Below are 5,809 nucleotides of genomic sequence, written 5' to 3'. Positions count from 1 at the left end.
ATTATGATTATAAGAAGTGAAGGAAAGTAGAAATACCCACTTAACTTTTTAACTATCAGCAGAATAATCAGTGAATAAGACTTATATAAAACAAAACTTTATATGTGCAGTTTTCACCCTTTATAATTTGTAGAAGAACCCTATGATAAATTGATCATTAAATTGTGTTGTTATATTTCAGCACTGCTCCGGAAGTCTTCTGCGGTGGACTTTCTGAGGTCTGGGAGAGAGAGGCGTGCAGTGAGATGTCAACACGGAGGCTGTAGCTCTGAAGACAGTGAGGCAGAAGAACTACCTGAGGCCAACTCAGATTACGTGAGTTGAGTAGAAATGTGCAGAATCTCACAACAGCTATCTGGGACAGTATTTAACCTAGTGGGCACCAATATTTAGACATCACATTGAATAACAAACTTTCCAAACCTTTTAATAGTATAATAAAGGTGGTTTAGTGAGACAATAGGGTCTTAAGGGTTCAAACCCTGTTTTACTGACAGATATGCAATGTTAGATCATTTTTGTTGCTTATGAAAATGAAAAGCACCTCATTAAAACTGCTGATCTATTTTCGCTCATCAGGAGCAGGACAACTCAAAGATGTTCTTTAATGGTGGATCACAAGTAGGGGTGCACACGGTAGGACTCCCACTCCATCATGTAAGATACAGTGTACAGTGTAATAAATACTTTGAATTATGTTTATGTTTTGTACCGCATTGGTAAATACATGTCATTCAAGGTGTTCCCTTAAAATATGTCCTGTATTTTCTCTTCCAATGTAAATTTATCCATCTTTAAGGATGTTTAGATATTTTGGGAAACAAGACGAAATATGTATTATTGCAGTGTGTTGCACAATGTGTAATCTTTTACTGATGTTCCCTGGAAGAAAGACTGTACTGTATGTCCAGTGCTTGTTCACATGTCTCAGTTACTAACATGTAAAGTGGACTGTAACTAAATCCATCCATTGGGGGCTTCTCTGAACTTCTTTCTTTTCTATCTGCCCACCTCTCAGAGGCCTGACGGTGAGCCACAGGGAGAGGGCTCGGGTATGTAGCCCTGTGGCGCAAGGCTTCAGGGCTGTGAGAGTCCAGTGGGAAAGACAATGAAAGCCTGGGGGGAACTCGAGGCTTCCACTCTACTGCATCACAGGATACAAGTACCGGTGCTCCAAACAAGGAAAAATGTCAGATACTATAATAATATCATAGAATGTGCATAGAGGATAGAGTCCTGAAGTAAAAATGCTTATTATATATATATATTACCCTCCAAAGGTAAAGTGCAGTAACTACGCCAACAATAAAACTGAGAAAAATGCATTTTAAAGTTCTTTCGTCAGTTTGTCAAACACTCTCGTTTCTCTAAAACGGGACAGAATTGAACCAGGAGACTTTGCCACAAGACAAAACCGTTGTCACAAAGTCCATTTTAAACCTTAACTCAATTTTGACCAAATGTGTAGTTACTGCGCTTTGCCTTTGGATGGCAGCATATATATATATATATATATATATATATATATATATATATATACAGAAAGTCATGCTGTCAATTATGATTCAGTCTGAGATGGATAAGTTTCTCATGTAATTTAAAATGGATGTGGTGATGCCAACTTTGGTGCTTTTTAAAGAATGCTGCTGAAAGCCTTTACCAGTTGTACAACCACAACCTGTTATGACACTATAGTCATGGTGCTAAATTGACACTTTTCATTTTAGACAACAGTATTTAGATACTATACAAATATATTGAATGAACCTCAATGTACACAATATACCTTTACTAATGAAAGTTCAAATGTACCTCAATGCTACCATGCTATATTTAGATGCAAATAATAATAATAATAATAAATAAAATAAAATTATCTTAAAAAGGCGTCCTACTGATTTCTTCTTAGTGCAAATGATATATAATGTCCTATTGTAATGAAAATAAAGGTTACCTGCTTAGAAATATTGCATTTTGTCCTGCTGTATCCTTGTGTTAATGTCTGTATGGGCTCTATACAAAAGTCTGCTCACATGCTAACTAGTGTAAAGCTTGTGTTATTGCTGGAACATTTCATTCAGAAAACATGTAAAGATAAATATCTTATGTACTAGTAATATTACATTTGAAAATATATATATACATACCCCTGGCAAACTCTGACTTAAAGTTACCAGCAAGTTTTTTTTGTTTTGTTTTTTGTTTTCTTTTGTTTTTTGACTGGAAATGACACAGGCTTCCACATCAGTGTGGAAAACAAAAAAATCTCAGCTTTTATTTACATTTGAACAAAAAGTGGCATGTCCAAAATTATTCATATCCTTTGCAAACCGTCACAGTCTATGGGAAAATCCAAAGTTCTATACCATTCCTAATAGTACAAGCTGTTCTAAAGCATCCTAATTAACCTGATTCATTGGGAAGAGCTGTTTTAATCAACTCAACAGGTGAAAAACAGAAGCTCTCTGCTGTTGGTTTGTGGACAGTCATGGCTAAGACAAAGGAGCTCACTGAGATGCTGCACCTGCAGCTGCACATTGTGGCTGCTCACAAGTCAGGAAAGGGCTATAAGACCATATCTAAATGTTTTGAAGTTCCAGTGGCTACAGTGCAAAGTATTATTAAAAAACACAAGACGTTCCGCACTGTGAAAAATCTCAGAGGATGTGGTCGGAAGCCAAAAGTGACACCTGTGCTGGCCAGGAGGATAGTGAGAGAGGTAAAGAAAAAAATCCAAGGATCACCACCAAGGCCCTGATGAATCCTGATGAATCTGGGCTCTGGTGGTGGCAACATCTTGAGGCAGACAGTCCAACAGACACTGAACACCGCTGGGTTCCACGGACGCAGACCAAGGAGAACACCACTTCTCCAGATAAGGCACACAAAAGCCCGCTTGGCCTTTGCAAATGCTCATCTGGACAAAGAAGAAGACTTCTGGTCTTCTGTTTTATGGTCAGATGAAACAAAAATTGAATTGTTTGGCCACAATGATGCAGCCTTCATTTGGTGTAAAAAAGGAGAAGCCTTCAACCCTAAGAACACCATCTCCACTGTCAACCATGGTGGTGGGAACCTAATGTTTTGGGCAGAGGCATAGCAACCGGGGGGACGGGGGGAACATGTCCCCCGCACTTTTTTTGACCTAGCACCAATATTTCCGCCATTGTTCTCTGATTTGTTACTTAGATTTGAGTGAACTAACATTTAGCCAATCACAGCGCAAATCTCTTGGGTGTCCTCAAATTGCCACTTTGGTGCTGTAAAATGCCCATTGTTCTTCTATTTAGAATTTATTATACTGTATGAACATCACCATACTGTCCCCCCACTTTTAAATTGGCTGCTACGCTCCTGGTTTTGGGGGTGGACCAGGGAACCTAATCACAGTAAACGGCACCATGAAAAAGGAGCAATACATCAAAATTCTCAACAACAACATCAGGCAGTCTGCACTGGCCTTGGGCCCCAGTGAACATTTCAGCATGACAACGACCCAAAACACACAGCAAAAGTGGTGAAGAAATGGTTAGCAGACAAAAACATTAACATTTTGCAGTGGCCCAGCCAGAGTCCTGACTTAAATCCAATTGAGAATCTGTGGAGGGAGCTAAAGATCAGGGTGATGGCAAGGAGACTCAACCTGAAAGAGTTGGAGCTCATCGCTAAAGATGAATGGCAAAAATACCAGTGGAGACATGCAAAAAGCTGGTCAGCAATTATAGAAAGCTTGAGATTGCTGTAATGGCCAATAAAGGCTGTTCTATTAATTATTGAGAAGGGTATGAACAATTTTGGACATGCCACTTTTTGTTCAAATGTAAATAAAAGATAAGTATTTATTTATTTATTTTATTTATTTTTTTCACAATGATGCCTCTTGTACATCGTCTTATTATCTTCTGGGAGACAACTGTGTCATTTCTAATAAAAAAAAAAAAAATCTGGTTAAATAAAAGTAACTTTAAGTCAGAATTTGCCAGGGGAATAAATAATTTCGGCCTTGACTGTATATAGGCCAGGTTTCAACTGTCTTCACATGGTCTTTAAAGTGTTTCTGCTGCCACCTGCTTGCTGTAATTCATGCAGTAATTAATTCATTTATGCGACATGCAGAGTAAAAGGGGAAAAAAGTTTTGAGGAAAGAAATATGTACAATTGTAGTAAATAATAAACAAAGAAAATTTCTTCTCCTACCTGAGCAGGAATGTTTAAGTATGTTAACAGATAAAGCTTTTCAGTAACAGGAACACCTTGGAGGAGCTCAGCAACACTGACACCACATCCTGCGACTGTGTGTGGCGTCCCTGGCGGCAGGTTGCTAGGCGATGCCAGGCATGTAAACAAGGTGAGGTGTCAGCTATACCGTGGGAGACAGAATGCTTCAGTGATTTGAGGAACCAGAAGGCAGGAGGGCAAGCCTGGGCCCTATGAGCGAATTTCAGGAGGAAATGGAACACCCTGGAGCCCCACATTAAAAGAGCAATACAAACTCTGCAGAGAGGTTTCTGTATACTAACCTTCTGCCAAGTTACACAAATGCTGAAATATGAAAATTGAGTATATACTACAACCGATGTGGGTTATTGTGGGTCTATGTGAAGAAACAGAAACATAAAAAGTTTGTAATAGTAGTTTTATGAGACAAAAACAATATTTTGACATTTTAAAGTGAACTGTAAAATAAGGAACAATGCCTGAAATAAAAATATAATCCACCTGGATGCTATTTGTTCCAATAAATGGACCATGAAGGTAGAGCTTTCCAAGACATAGCTGTAGCCTTTCCAAGACAAAGCTGTACTCAATAAAATGTTTCACAGATGTTTGTAAATCCACCATGTAAATTCTGTGCTAGTCTGTTTTAAACCAACCACACTGTATAGTTTTTCCCTCATCTGGTTTATTGCTCTTATAAATATAACATACTATATGGAGCAAAATGTAAGACAAGCTTGTAGGCAATTAAACTTAAATTACAATTGCCAAATAACTATATAAATTGCAAAATAAACTATTGTTTGAAATGTTTATCTTATCTTTGCATATTGTTTTATATTTTTTATCAAACGCTATATATTATTGCGTTAGACCAAACACACACCGAAAAAAAAAGATAATAAAAATGTATCTTTTTTTGTACTTCACTTGTTCATTTTTATGATTTTTTTTTTTGTTACACTTGTTGCCAATCCAAAATGACCAGCCTTCAAAAATTGCTTATAAATGTATGCTATTTTGAAACTGAATATTGAATGAATGCTTTTTTTTTTATCAATTTGCAATTTTAACTGATTGATTGTAGGCATTGATCTGAGCATATGCACCTCAGATTTTAAGTAAACATTGTCAAAATTTGTTCTTCCTCAATCAAAATCTAACATGCATATGCTCAGATCATTGAGGCCTATGACCAAAAAAGAAATACAAAACCTCTGCTAAAAGAAAGAAAACATTTAGCCCAGCGTTTAGTATTAGTATAGCATAATGAGAGATTTGTAAAAAGCCAGTTGTAAAAAGCCAAGTCATTTGTGACCGGGAAGACCAAATTAGATAAAGGATTTCCAGCACAACACAATGGTTAAATAATAGATAAAGAGTACTATGCACTATGCTGTAAACAGAATGCTGGTATTCTATCTCAAACACAGCTACTGCAATTTTGAATGTAATTGAATAAATCAGACTTTTTGGATGGTGCAAAAAAGTATTTTAGATTTTATTTAGATTTTTGCATTTCAGAGAAGTTGGCATAATGGTGAGACACCTACAGGTGGCAGTAAAGCTCAGGATAAACACTAACACATAT

General features: G+C 37.1%; 1 long non-coding RNA gene across 1 annotated transcript; it reads left to right on the top strand.

Annotated features, from left to right (window-relative positions):
• Positions 1 to 178: 178 nt before the first annotated feature.
• Positions 179 to 1,817, top strand: LOC141293295 (uncharacterized). The gene is made up of 3 exons (XR_012340708.1): positions 179 to 315; positions 580 to 636; positions 1,019 to 1,817. It is a non-coding gene; the product is annotated as an uncharacterized lncRNA (long non-coding RNA).
• Positions 1,818 to 5,809: the final 3,992 nt, after the last annotated feature.

This window comes from Garra rufa, chromosome 20 (assembly GCF_049309525.1).
Source record: "Garra rufa chromosome 20, GarRuf1.0, whole genome shotgun sequence".
Taxonomy (NCBI): domain Eukaryota; kingdom Metazoa; phylum Chordata; class Actinopteri; order Cypriniformes; family Cyprinidae; genus Garra; species Garra rufa.
The sequence above is the reverse complement of the archived record's forward strand: the minus strand, read 5'-3'. Positions and strand labels throughout refer to the sequence as shown.